This window comes from Sardina pilchardus, chromosome 20 (genome assembly GCF_963854185.1).
Source record: "Sardina pilchardus chromosome 20, fSarPil1.1, whole genome shotgun sequence".
Taxonomy (NCBI): Eukaryota; Metazoa; Chordata; class Actinopteri; order Clupeiformes; family Clupeidae; genus Sardina; species Sardina pilchardus.
In genome coordinates this window covers 7,888,534-7,903,533 of record NC_085013.1, presented here as the reverse complement: position 1 = coordinate 7,903,533, position 15,000 = coordinate 7,888,534, and positions in this window count along the sequence as shown.

The following is a 15,000-nucleotide window of genomic DNA, read 5'->3' as shown; positions in this document are numbered from 1 at the left end:
GAACTCAGCTGTGCCCATGTGATCTACAGTGTAGTAATATGATAGAATGTGATGGCCGCTTGAAAGTGATGACAGAAAAACACATTCTTGTAAAACCCTTATAAATCATTCTTCAAGTCTCTCACTGTAATACATATTTAATTCTGTGATATTTTTGTTGCCGCACCTGTCACAATGCACTACTATTTTTCCCTCTGCCTCGAGGCTGTCGTTAAGGCTGGCACAATCATAGAGTCCTTCACGATAATTTAGCTGGAAAAAAAAAAAAGAATGTGCTAGCCTCTGGCAGAGATGCGGATAAACCGGAGAGTGGCACAGACACACCGTGCTCCTTTTTAAAAATGAATACAGCCGAGCGGCGTGTCAGTGTTTTTCTCCACGGATATTCCGATCAGGCTACTCCGCCGTCTTCTCCGCACCTGTCTGACTGTGCATGGTTGGCCTGGCACACACACTTTTAAACCAGTGGCCACAGGGCATAAGTATGTGAACGCATAAATGATATTTTAACTTCATGGGCTTTCATCATTTACGGAACAAGCAGTAAACAAACTATTATTTTTTTTCCAGCAGCGAAATGTTTAAATTCCTCTCAGTTATTTGACACAGGAGCTGCGTTTGAAATTATTCATGGTGGAGGTAGTATAGGAATGAGAATAGACTTGCACAATGAGTGTAATGAGTAGATAAGGCTGAAGGTGCCACCTGCCTACACACGCACACACACACACACACACACACACACACACACATACATACACACAGAGATACTCACTCACACATACACACACACACACACACACACACACACACAGATACTCACTCACACATACACACCATACACACACTATCTCTCTCTCTCTCTCTCTCTCTCTCTCTACCTTTCATTTCCAGACTTAGTTAATATTCGCAGAACTTATCACCTCAGGTGTGCGTGGTGGCACAAAGACTAATTAAGTCACAGAACAGTGTTTGAGTTCACGCTGGTGCACGAGGGAGGAGAAACACATGTCACAGGGACCGTGTGTACTCAACTAAGTGTGTTTAAACACACGCATGCCATGGAATGGGTCTACACGATGAGATGAAAACAACATGGTCAACTGTATTTACTTGGACATAATATCTGAACAGTGTGACCGTGAGGTAGAGACATCAAATGGCAGCAATTTGAGGTGTATTTCTATGGAGAATACTAATAGTATTATGTGATTTCACATTTCATTTCATGGTACATTTGTTACAATGTAGTTATAGTGTAACAACAGTGTAACAAACCCCTTATTTACTACTGGTTTAAAATCCCAGTTACATGACAGCACATTGACACAAAAGTACTGCTACACGTTTTTTCATGGCAATTTAATTAAATGAAACTAAGCTGAAGTTCATCTGCAAAGTATTGATTATTACACTGTTTGATATAGACTTAAACTTAATTTATCCAGGTATATTTCCCTCTACACACATTCCTGTTTTCCAAAGTACTGTAGCAAGTGCAAACTTGCAAATTACTTTAGACTCTTTAGACTTCTTTTGCTTGTGAACTACAGAAATTCATGTTGTCGTGAGCCCATACACCCCACGTGTCAGGGGGGATTTTTTTGTACCAGCACAGAACACACAGCATTTCAAAATGACTTGACTGACATTTGCCAAAGACAGACTAACAACGAACAACACTTTTCAATTTGCCAGCAACAAGGCACTCCAGCTAGGTGTGCATGTTCGAGGGCCCGTGCTTCGCTTTAATTTGATTTGATTTATCCACTGATTTAGTCATGGTAAACACCAGCCACTTCATTCCCACTCACTATGTGTGAGAGAAAAAAAGTCCCCAACTGCCGGTTTAAATGAGGATAAATTCAGTAGGGAAAGGCTACCTCTGGGCTACCTCAATAAGTGTCGAGTGCCTTGATTGAGCAGTGGATGTGAGATGGCAGCTGTACTAATGTGAACTCTGAGCATTCTGGAAGTTCAGCCACCAGTTTAGCGCTCAGAGGCTCCAAAGGGCCTGTAAACAGTTTTCTAAGAAGGCATGAAGGGCTGGCAGTGACCAAGATTCAGAGGAGTCGGATGGAGGCTTTTTTCCCCCACAAGATCCTTTGTGTGCATGCTCCAGTAATCGTTTGGAGGGGTGGGGGTTGGGGGGGTAGTTTGTGGTAGAAAATACCCGGAGCAAGAGCAAGATCAACTCTTTTTGAACCATTAAAGTGGATATAGCCGAGCCTGAGATGAGAGCGAGGAAGAGGATAAAGCTGTCTTGAAGCTTTTAAATGCAACCGTCCATTCGAGTCATCCATGATTATGCATTTGGCCTATGTCATATTTCATCATTAAAGCGCGAAAATTCCCATTTGGTCTCATCAGTACTTCAGGCTCACCTTCCCCCATGGTATCCTTAGACTTGTTACGGTAGTTTATGTGCTACGGTTCTATAGTATCAGGAACATGAAGGTTCTTCTCTGTTCCGCCATCCCAAATGGGAATTAACAGCAGCTGTTGTACGCCGTGTTCTAGATGACTGTTCCGTGCGCGGAAAAACCACTCACTTCTCCTCAGGGTACCTGTCCCTGTCATTTCTCATGAAGCAAGCCACGCTGTTTCAGTGCCGACGGTCCTTAATTACTGTTCCCCATCTCCCGTAGTTCCTGATTGCTGTTTCTTCTCTCTCCAAAGAGGTGGCACAGTGCATCGTTCGCGGGAAACGCGCCATATATTATTCAGATGTGTACTTATTAGACGTGAACATACGCATAGCCTTTTGTCTTACAGCCTGAATATGCCAGCAGCGTGATGAATTACGTGAGAAAAACAACACTCAGATAGGAAGAAAAACACACACACACACACACACACACACACACACACACACACAGACACAGACACACACAAACACACACTTGCGGAGTGGCAGACTCTGTGTAATTACTGAATGCTGAAAAACAGAGCACATCTCTCATTCATTCTGTTTTTCTTGCACTCTCTCACATTTCTCTCTCTCGCAATCTATCTCTATCTCACTCTGACTCACACACACAACCACATAAAAGTCTCTCACACACACACACACACATGCACACACACAGACACACACACAGACACACACACACACACACACACACACACACACACACACACATATACACACATGTTCCCTCACTTTCTGTAACACATGCAAACACACATAAATTCGGGATGGTCTCCAATGGGAAATTGCAAAGGGCTACAGCACTAATGAATTTCTCCAGCACTGAGGGGGACACAGATGAAGCATATCTATTCATTACCCCAGGGTCATTGATTGTTGCCTCGCTAAAGCGAAGAAATATTGCAAGTTATCACTGGCGATTTTATCTCTCACTCCAGATTCCAAGTGCACATGCTAGTTCTGCTTCGTCACATGAAGGAACTACTAGAAATTTCCATAAAGTAATTACAGTTTTTCTCAATCGCTTTAATGCTTGTCAACTCTGACATCATGTTTCAAAACAATTAACACGCATGTCTAAACAAAAGCGCTCTGGCCGAAATCACTCTCTCAAAACATTTAAATCTCAAATTTCTCCTTCAAACAACACATCTTGCAGTCAAATAATCTGTCAAAATACATTTGGTATAGAGAAGACTTCTGCTGTGCAAAGAAGTTGTTAATGGAGGCTAAATAGATCCCAGTTTCTTTAAGCAGGTCAAAGCAATCGAGAAAAACTGTAATGAGTGTTAATCAAGGATTATACAAATCACATTTGCACATATGGCCATGGATAGCTGAAGGGAGAAATGTGTAATGGCTTATCTCTGTTGAAACAAGGCTGCTATAACAAGCATGATAGAACACTGACACAGAAACGCATGTTTTCCCAATGGGGAAAAAAATTACAGTCGGACTGGTTGAAGAGACCAGCGTGAAACTGAATTAAAAGGTGCTGCTTCTAACTGTAAAAAAAAAAAGAGAAAAATGTGACAAAATCTCACGTCTTAGTACTGCTCCATTATTCATCAATGAAAACAGTGGCTTCCAAAGCCGGTTTCAATAAAACATGTTTCTAGGGGGGGGGGGGGGGGGGTGGGGGGCGTCGTACTCGCTGGCAATGTTCTCTCCTCCGCGCTCTGTGAGAGAAGGGGAGCTGAACCAGATCTGCCTCTCCCTATCAGGGAGGAAGAAATGCGCGCACCCCGAACCGCCCACAAGCACTGGACGATACCTGTGAAATATTGATGTGCGCAGGTTACATACATGCATGGGGACGGGAACAAAAAAAGACGCCTCTGCGTCTTAATGAAGACTTGACTCTTATCTAACGGCTTTGGACAAACCCGACATTTCGGAAGGCCAATGGGAGAGGATTTTAATGGCGCCCGATTGCGATCTGCGGGTGAAGTGATGCCTTGTGAGGCTCCCAGTGGATAGTATTGACTGAACTGCAAAGTGAATGGTACTTTGGTTGCTCTGTGGTCGTCGGGCGCAAGCGTAATATTTATTGTAGTCGGGGGAGAATAATTCTCTCTTCTCTCGCTCTCTCTCTCTCTTTTTTGTCATCCCGCACTGCTGGTGCTGCTGTTTACTAAAAGAGATGGCTGTGGTCCTTGGCCTGGGGGGGATAATACACCTTGAATTATGCATGTTGCAGCCAATGCACTGGGACATTATCTATTTGTGCTGTGTGCATGTGTTTGTTCACATGCAAATGTGTTTGTTTGAGAGACATATAGATAGGGTGAGAGAGAGAGAGAGAGAGAGAGAGAGAGAGAGAGAGAAACATTGGAGGTACAGGAAGAGAGATATATAGGGTGGGAGAACAAGGGAAACACATAAAGAGAGTATGTATGTGTGTGTGTGTGTGTGTGTGTGTGTGTGTGTGTGTGTGTGCGTGTGTGCGTGCGTGCAGGTTTTACATAACCCAATGATAAAGTACTGAAATGTGAGCGAATGTCCAGTTGGCTGTACAACCCCCCCCCCCCCCCCCCCCCCCCCCACCCTGCGCTCTCTCCCTCCGCACAATAGTGGCGAGCGCTCCGCAGCGCCACTCTCTCAGATCGGCCTCATAATGTCTCATCAGAGCACAATGAGCCGTCATTAACGGCGCCCGCAACAGAAGATGACTCGGCGCTGCTGCGCAGCTCTCCGCACTAAGACCCCGGCGCTTGCTATTCCAGGAATCCATGTATGAAAATTCCTAGTGTGTATCTGTGTGTGTGTATGAATGTGTGTGAGAGAGTATATGTGTGTGTGTGTGTGTGTGAGTTCAAGGTCGGTGGAGGGGGCTGATTGCCTACAGGCCAGCGTTCTCATATATCATAATTCGCAGGCTCTCTCCTCCAGAGAGGGTAAAAACGGTTTTAATGTAATTTTCGCGGAGCGGGCTGCCAGTCGCATTTCGCCATCTGTCTTCATCAGGGGGACTTTGTCAAAGAGCAGCAGAGGCCAGTGTTTCTGATCAACCCTCGTGTTAGACCCAACCAGAGGACAGGACACTGTCCCCCACTGGCCTCTCCACACCTGCACACACTTGTGGGTATGAGTGTGTGTGTGTGTGTGTGTGTGTGTGTGTGTGTGTGTCAGTGTGTGCGTGGGTGTGTGTGAGAGAGAGACATACTGTGCGCGTGAATGTGACAGATCGGATTTCCTCATGCATATGCTTTGCATATGTTTTTGTATATGTGTGTAAGTGTGTGAGTGTGAGTGTGTTTGTCCGAACCATACGCTCACTATTTCTAAACACCCTGTGCAACAAATCCCCCCTTCACCCACCTTTAACGTTATATTGTCTCTGTTGAACGGACTGACGGCAGCGACCGTGCCCTTTTATTTGGTGGCAATGGGGCAGGTGTATTGGCACTCGCTGGCACACTGGCTCCATTTAAGGAGCACACTCCAGTGGCTTACGGAGAAGAGCTAAGTGATATAAACCTTTATGGCTCTCTCCTCGCCTTTTAAATGTGTTTTCCGATACATTTTGCACTGTGAAAAAGCTACCATTTCTCTTTGACTGGCCACAGTGGACCCATCAGAGGAGACTCATACTTCTCAGAGCATTGCCCTTCACAGATACGCACACATTGTTGTGAACACCATCAATTATGATAATTTGGTTTTACGAGCGTTCAGGTCTTTAATGTTGGCATTTTCCCCACCATGATTATGGAATAAAAATGACATTCATTCAAAATGACAGAAAAACATTCAAATCGAATTTGTGCGTGTGTGTGTGTGTGTGTGTGTGTGTGTGTGTGTGTGTGTGTGTGTTTGTGTTCTATGCATATGTGTGTTTATGCAAGTGCAGGTGTTACAGTAGATGAATGTTTGTACCGTTGTGTATGCATGTGTGTGTGTGTGTGTGTGCGCGCTTGTGAGTGTACGCCTGTGCGTGTACTGTGTGTTCACGGTTTGCCCCTTGCACCTCTTGCGCTGTTCACTTCAAACAGGGGAGTGCGTATTGGCAGGTGTCCCAGCGTGTACCTGAAAGGTGTGCGGAGACCCCCTTTGCTCCGTCCCCGTAGCGGAGCGGAGCGGCGTGTGCAGCTCGGCACAGGCGGTCGTTTTCTGCTCCGTTCAGCAGGGCCGCCTTTTGTTCCTGTCATCGGTTTGACAAATCCTGTCAGCGGCGGAGTCGACGGACCCCGCGCCGCGCGCGCTCTACAGAAGTAGCACCGCCAGTGGTCTGCTGCCTCCACTTCAAAGGGGCCCAGGCAGCTTGGGCTGAACAACAAGAAACGGCAATAAAATGATAAGGCCAGATGAGTACGCACGCCAGTCTTTGAGTCTTTGTGTGCGAGTTTATGAGCGTGTGTGTGTGTGGGTTTGTTTGCGTGTTTACGCGTGCGTGTGTGTGTGTGTGGGGGGGGGGGGGGGTGGTTGTGTATGTGCGTTTGATTGTGTGCATTCTCTAAGGTGCCACAAACCAAACCAAATTGGATTGTCTTATGCAACGCACAAGGAGTTAACGTTCCCAAAATTCAAAACCCCTCCGCATGGTGATGTAACATGTAATGCTAACTCTGTCTGAGCACCACTCATCCTCCTCTTTTCTTCTCCCTCTCTCCTGCTCTCTTTCTTTCTCTCTCTCTCTATCTCTCTCTCTCTCTCTCCCCCTCTATTTCTGTGTCGGTGTCTTTTCCGCTCCGCCACGTCTCTGTCTCGCCACTCATTGCTTTTGAGAGAGGGGGATACAAAGAAAAGAAAGGGCGAAAGAAGACAAGAGGAGAGAGAGAGAGAGAGAGAGAAAACTTTGAAAACTTCTCTCCCTATCCTTCTGTGGACTGAACTCTGTTTGATCAGCGTTACCCCCTTTGGGAAGGCACCGGGGGATTTTCTCAAAGCCCCGGCAATTTAAGGAACGGAAAGAGGAGCCGCTCTCCTCTGCCCCGCGACAACGCCGGCTTATCTGGAGAGGCCAAAGTCAAACAAAAGAGCGCGGCGGTGGACAAAAATGCCATCTGTCCTTATTTAGTCGCCGAATACAAAAAACCCTGCGGCCAATGCCCGCTCACCTTACCCTCCGCAGGTAATATTACTGTGCTAAAGAACTCTGCAATTAACAAGACACCCTACGCCAACATTGATCTCTCTCTCTCTCTTTCTCTCTCTCTCTCTCTCTCTCCCTCCCTCTTTTTTTCTCTCTCTATTTCTCTATCCCTCTCCTGGTAGCTGTCTCCCACTTTTCCCTCGCTTAGTCCGTCTCCTCCTCCCTATCATCTGCTGGTGTATAATTTGGTCCCATTGCACTCGTTCTTTCAGATTCGCACGCATGACTTTTCCAGGCTGTGTCATTAAGGCAGAGCTATCATGTCTGGTAATAGGCAGGGAGAGCGCGAGCAGGGAGGTGCAGGACACAGAGAGATGAGCCTGCACACACACACACACACACACACACACACACACACACACACACACACACACACACACACACACACACACACACACAGTCACAGTCACTTCACAAAGATCCTCGAGGTTCAAAAAGAAGTGGTGGCGTTTGAAGGGAGTGGTTCATGCCAGTGCGAGCTGGTGCAAATGGGCGAGGCCGTTGTGTGAACATGATCTTCATATTAACTAAAAATGAGAAAGGAAAATGTACCTCTTCTCTGACACAATGAAGTCCATTATATCAGTTATTGGCAGTAGACCACAACTGACTATTTTATTTGAAATATATGTCGCCGAGTCATTCCGTAAGCAGCAGTTTCCTATTATTGATTGGTGCAGAGCTCCTAACTGTTTCAAAATGACTCAAAATGGCCGTACAGAATATGGCTTTTCTGGAGTCCTTGTGTTTCCCATGCTGAGACTATCTGGCTCCTCCGGTGGTGGGGAAAACCCTTTGATAGCCATCCACACCTGTGTCAGTGGACAGATAATGGCGGGTCCTTATGGCAAGAGGACCAGCTAATCTGAATCCCAGAACTAGCCGGCCATCTGTTTGCCATGCCCTTGGGCAAGGTATGCAAGCCCATCTGCCCTAGGTGGCAGTGCCACTGCTCTGCATGGCAACACTGGGCCATACCACTCACTGCCTCTGTCTGGGTGTGGAGAGCTACAAAGTGAGCTTCTGTCATAGACGGGCCACCACATACAGTACAATTTCCATACAGAAGCAGCGCAGTGGTTTTGAACGGAGGCCATTGTCAGAGAGAATATAGAAAAAAAGAGATCTAAAGCATTCCATTTCTTGTGAATTATTATCCAGCTCCATCATTTCTTTCACACTGTTTCGCCATCTTTTATGCTTAACGAGCTATGCAGCTTACGCTACACCTTGCCACTTAGCGCAAACTAATTTCTCATTTTAAGGAAACAAGTTTGTGAGACACTTGGGAGTTATTAGGGATGCCAGTGAACAGGATTGGGGAGCGCAAAGCAACCATTTCATATGGGGGTATAAAATAAAACGTGTGTGACTGCTGTGTTCTGGTGCTGTTGGTTCGCCAGGGGGCTTTCTTTTAAAGGATCATTAAAATTCTGTTTGCCAGGTACGGTATGAGTGAGGGGTCACAGAGGCACAGTAAGAGTTGGCTTAGTATTCAAACTCCACAAAGAAATGTACCAAACTTAAAAACAAGAATATGCAAGGGAGTCTCAAACTTTATTAAAATGAGGGCAAGAAAACAGACAAAGCATTGAGAGAGGCAGTGATGGAGAGAGAGGGGAGATAGAGAGAGAGAGAGAGAGAGAGAGAGAGAGAGAGAGAGAGAGAGAAAGAAAAGGAGAGTGAACAGCTGAAATTGATTAGCATGGGAGAATTGTTTCGAACAGTGGAACTCATTACGGAAACATACAAGCTATACCAGAGGAACATCCAACATTTACATAAACACATTAGCGTACCCCCATCACTCTCCCTCTCCCTCTCTCTCTCTCCCCCCCCATCTCTTTCTGCCGCTCCTGTTTTCTATTTCTTCTCTGTTTTCCTGCGCTCAGTACAGACGGCCGTGTTTGCATGCAGACAGATTGGAAGATGATTTTCCAGTAAACCCAATACACTTTTCTTATTTCACACTAGAGTGATGGCAGAGATGCGGAGGGCTCCAAGGAGCTTGACATCTCATGAAAGATTAAGATTAAAGTTGGCCTATTTGTTGGAGGTTATTTGCAGGGTCTGATATCCCCTTCTATGAAATGTGATGTGACTGTTTATTGTGATGCCCCCCCACCCCCTCTCTCTTTCTGCCGTACTCTCTCTCTCTCTTTCCTTCTTCTCTGTCTCTGTCCTTTTCTCTTTCAGCCATTCACTCATGTTTTCACTATTCACACCCCTATATCAGAAATACCTGCATTGGTCATGTTTTACCTGTGCACTATTTGTTTAGAGTATGCTTAATGACAGAGAGCTAAGATGTCAAGAAGGGTGACAATAGCATATTTCAATTGTAAAACTGCAAACTGCACCATTCAGATTGTCTACATATGCTGAAAACTAAATGCATAATAAAATTATCATTCAACTATTCACATTAACCCCAGGTATACATACATTTTCATGAGTGTCAAAGCTATTGGAATGCTCAAACTTGACTACTCGACAAGCAGGGCTTAATTTCAGGCAAACATTGCCTTTGTGCCCCTGTAAGCAGCAGGCATATGCCCTCTTGCCATGCGTAAATATCAATATTTGCACTCAGCCTTACAGACAAGTCCCTTGAGAGCACAAAAACGCTTGTTTAGTTTTCTGTTTAGCAGTGGGAATATGCTAATGGTTTGTCTAGTTTGTGTAAATAAGGTTAAACATCTGCCACACTCACACACGGAACTGCAGCGAAGCTTTGAAAACCAGTCAGCACTAGAGCGCGTTGTTGACGTAATTACTGTGGTGTTGGCAGCGAGTGCTCTTGAGAGAATAGGAGGGTGCCTGTCTTTTGGAAGGATGCAGATCATGAGCCCTGAGTCTGTTTGCTCATCACCGCGTGCCAGAACCTTTCACCACATGACACATGCATTTGGTCCCGTTCCTGGAACAAGGATCAACCATCGGTGTGAATGTCTGCTTCTTCTGGTTTTCACCAGTGCATTCGTTATGGTGGATGCAACAGGGTTCACTTATCTCTCAACGATCTCGCTGAACTACTTTGGGAGTTCAATCTCACTAATAACATTTGAAGGCAGATTATACTGATTTATTTGCCCTTTCCCCAGCAAGTCAAACCAATAATACTGTCAGCAGACATATATCTGCTGATTCCATATCCATATCCTATATTCTATCCTATATAACTGCCACGGCAATGTCACCTTTACCACTAATCTTTATGAACCATCGTCATGGTGACAAGTGTTCTCTACTTCAGCCTCTGACAAACATGCATGGATAACCCTAAACCAGAGAAATATACCATGCCGACATGGCTGACAGGTTAAGGTATGCGTGACTCCAAGGATGATGGGGTGATGATGGGGCTGCCAAAATGACCCCCTGCCGGGGCAAGGCCATATAAAAGCCGAAATAGCCCAGTGACACCCAGAGTGGCAACAGGCCCAATCAAAACTGTTGCTGCCTATCGTTTCAAACTGACAGAGACTATAAATATAGCTTGTTATGTGGTTAAAATGAAGCATATACTGTACGAATCATACTTCTGCTACTCATACTTAAAAAAATGTTGCTGTAAGATTTTATTCAATTTCTTTCCAATTTTATTCAATTTCTTTCCTTTTGTCTTAACACGATTAAGTGGACTTATTCAATTTCTTTCCTTTTGTCTTAACACGATTAAGTGGACTCCTTAAAACATAGCTGCGTCAGTCAGGAATATTAGCCAAATGCATTAGCAGAACAATGCAAAACAGGTATAGGAGAGATAACATTTGTATCGCCTCCAAGACCAGCTTATGTTAGAAAATATGCTGCCTCCATAATGAGCTTGATGAGCCCATAAGTAAGGCTTGCTTTAATGAACCTAGGCTACCACAGGCTGGTGACAGACAGGTCGATCACTCTTCTCTCACCCCCTCCCAATAGAGTGGCCATCTCACACCCCCTCCCAGTTGAGTCGCCATCAGGACATGGGTTTTTTTTCCTTCCATATTTTATGACCCATCAACCCCCCTCAGTCACACATATACCCTGTCACACATAGAGTAAACCCTGTCACACATACACACTGTCACACATACATGTACACCCTGTCATACATTCTCAATCTTTTTTCCCCCCTCACAAAATGTCTCCCGTCTTTAGATTTTTGCTCTTGCCACTAGCACCTCACTGTGCAGTGTTGTGAGGTGCTAGTATTTGTATTCTTACAAATATTCTCAGGTATTTGTATTCCTAGTGTCAGTGGACCTTGTCCAATTTAATCAGAGGTAATCTGTGCTTTTGTGGTTAGACTGTTTTTCTCACTGACACAAACTTCTGATTCTTATTCAGTGAACTAGTTTCCCTAAACTACTTAACATTAGCCACAGAAATCCCTCCAGCTGTCGTAGTCAACTGTTTAGCTCTTCTAGTTGATATGATCCAAGCAGAATTGGATATGAAATTAAATCAACCACCTAAGGGCCTGCTTTTCCTTGTTTCCAAAGAAAAAAGGGCTTTCTTGATAGTCAACAGTCCTATGATTGGTATTCATTGGACTTGCTTTCACTCCGCTGCCTCTCAGCCTTTTCACGGTAGCAGGGATCCCGTGGCAAGATAAAGGCATTTGTATTTATTCATTGTCTCGGCCTGGCTCTGAGGCCTGGTCATTGAACTGCTTAGAGATTAATGGGAGTATGGTAAGTGACTTGCGAAAATCACTTCCCGCTTTCTGTCCACTCCTTCATGGCCTCGTATCTCGGCCCGTGCCTAAGCCAGAGCCGCGGTAGCTGGAACTGGACAACTGCATGGGCCATCTCTCCCTCCCCTCTAAGTAAACTGTCGGGCTTGTTGACCGTGTTTGCACAGAGGCTGCCCACCGCCTCGCCATTCTGTGTGTACTGGACATGAAAAGGTCATCGCGGAAAGACAGCCGAGGAAGATCCTATTGCCTACAAATTGTCAGTCATGATAGGTAGGTGGCACGGCAACATACTGTATGCCAGGTCATATAAACTCCCGAGAACATATCTCCATTAATGAGAAAATCTCGCTGTGGGCATATAGGCTGAGTAAACAAAGCAGGTTTACAAACAGAACATTGGTGAATTGAAACACGCCATGGGGAGGTTTTTTTTTTTTTTTTTTTTTTTTTTTTTTTTTACCACAGACAGAAAATTCCATCAAGGAGGATCCAACTAGAGCCAACTGACATCTTGGCTGAGTAAGGCTTTCTGAAGTTTAGACCATTACAAAGCTCTCTGAAAGGGCTGACTCACCCAAAAACACTCTGGAAGTTTTCCTTCTCTTTTTTTTCACCCCACAAAAAAACATCTTTCTTGAGTCTATAAAGTCTTTATTATCAAATCAACACTGCACTGACATGGCCATGTCATCTTTTCAAAATGTAATAAATAAATAAAATGTTTCCCCTTCCCCAAAAAACTCTTCTCTTCCTGTCAGGCAAGTGTCTGTCCTTCTCTGAATGACAAAAACACAGTACCTTTGCCTGTCTGCCGCTGAACAATATCCAGATGAATGGTTTTGCAACCCCTCTTCAAACATCCACAGGCTAAACAAAGCAGTCCATTGCCATGAAATAGCCAATTTTATTATTACGATTCTTATTTTGGTTTTCTAATCTGGCATTCCAGATTAACCACCCCTCTTGCACAAACAAATCATGCCAAAAACGAGTTCCCATGTCATTCGAATAGCACCCGTTGTCCATGGTGTAATTCTGAGCTCGCTCTCTCTCTTCCATCTCTCTCTCTCTCTCTCTCTCTCTCTCTCTCTCTCTCTCTAGCAATTTCCAGCCTGCTGATTGTAGAGACGGAGCGAGGGTCCATTTCGGGGTGTGATTGGAGGGAAATGGCCTCCAGCACCAGAGGAGGTCGGCAAAAACACACAAACACACAAAGTGAGCGCGGCCCCCCCGCGCCGAGCGTGATGCCGGCCGATAAGGGCGTCTGTGCGAGAACACAAGGACCCGACGCCTATCAGGCCCGTGCAGACACTAATTGTTTCCGCCGAGTTAATTGGAATGTAATTATAAATATGACCCAGAGACGCCGTTAAAGCAGTCGTTTTCTGACTGGGGCGCTCTCAACTCGCATGCGCACGGAGAGATAAATTCATGAGGAGTGTTTGCACTGTGTCGCATAGTTATCGTGTTAAGGGTTCTTTTTTTTAAGGGAAATGCTAAAATTACAATGTTGCCAACCCCTGAGCCATGGAAACGTTCTCTGGAAAATCCATCCGGCGTCAACTGTACAAGTTATTCCGCTCAAAATATTTCTTATGAATCTTTAAATAAATGTCTCAAGGACTCTCCTGAATATACCCAGCCACAAAAGCAATGCAGGCTGTTGTCTGCTTGAGAACTGTGAGATCAAAACTCAGGACTGACTGAAGCAGCAACAAACTTAGGGGTGACTGGCCTATTTATAAATGGCTGTTTGTGTTGTAACGAGATGCAGCGAGATGCAGCGAGAAAGTTTCATGATTTACATTTGTATTCACACTAGTCATAATTATTGACTGCGTGTGGTGGGTTGTCACTCCTACACATCGCAGTATGGAAAATGTCACAACAATTGAAACATCCAGTTGCTTGGCTTTTTGAAAAGTGATACATACTGTACCATTCAACGTAGCAACACTGGACTGCAGCTAGTCCCGCTTCTCATTGTACATAATGAAGGTCATCACATTCACATGAAGGTCACGACAGCAATTTCTCTCTTCCTTTCACTACAGAACTTCAGAGGGTGCACTGATGCGTAGCACCTTGAGCAAGTCATACACAATATCCACAGTGTTTGTGTGCAATGTCCCCTTTAATAGCCTCAGAGACGGACCTTGGATAATACATGCAGATACAAAACACCTTCAGTCCCGTTCTTATTACTGACACTTTTGGCCAGATCATTCTTCAATATGGATGAGTTTACAGTGATCTTTATCAACTAACAGATGTGTATTGCTTTTTAATGCAAAGAAGTAAGAAGTAGGAAGTAATAGTATAGTCATTAATTTTTTTTTTTTTTTTGTGAAGAATTACAGAATTATTATACCTAAAATAAGAGTTGCACTTTATACAGTTGTGTTATTATTGCTTTGTTATTAGTTTTCGTACACTTTTTTTACATCTTTTTTGCCATTCCAAGCCATGGTTTTCTGTGTAGTATGGTGCTCTTTGAGAATATGTGTTGGTATAACAAAGTTTACTTGCCCAGGATTTTGACTAATTAATAGGATAGTCTCATTGAGACGATAAGCAGGTGAGACAAAGATCAGGTGGATTCGAGCTGGAATGCTGATTTTTGGACTCCAAACACCAAAAAGTAATTGTTGTGTTCTGCCAGCCTCTCTAAACTAACTCAGAGGGGTAATAGAGTGGTAAAGTGGTCCAAATTGTCTACAGGCCAGTTGCAACAAAGTAGGGTATTTCAATAGGAAAACAAGCACTTTTTGTAACCGCTAATGAAAA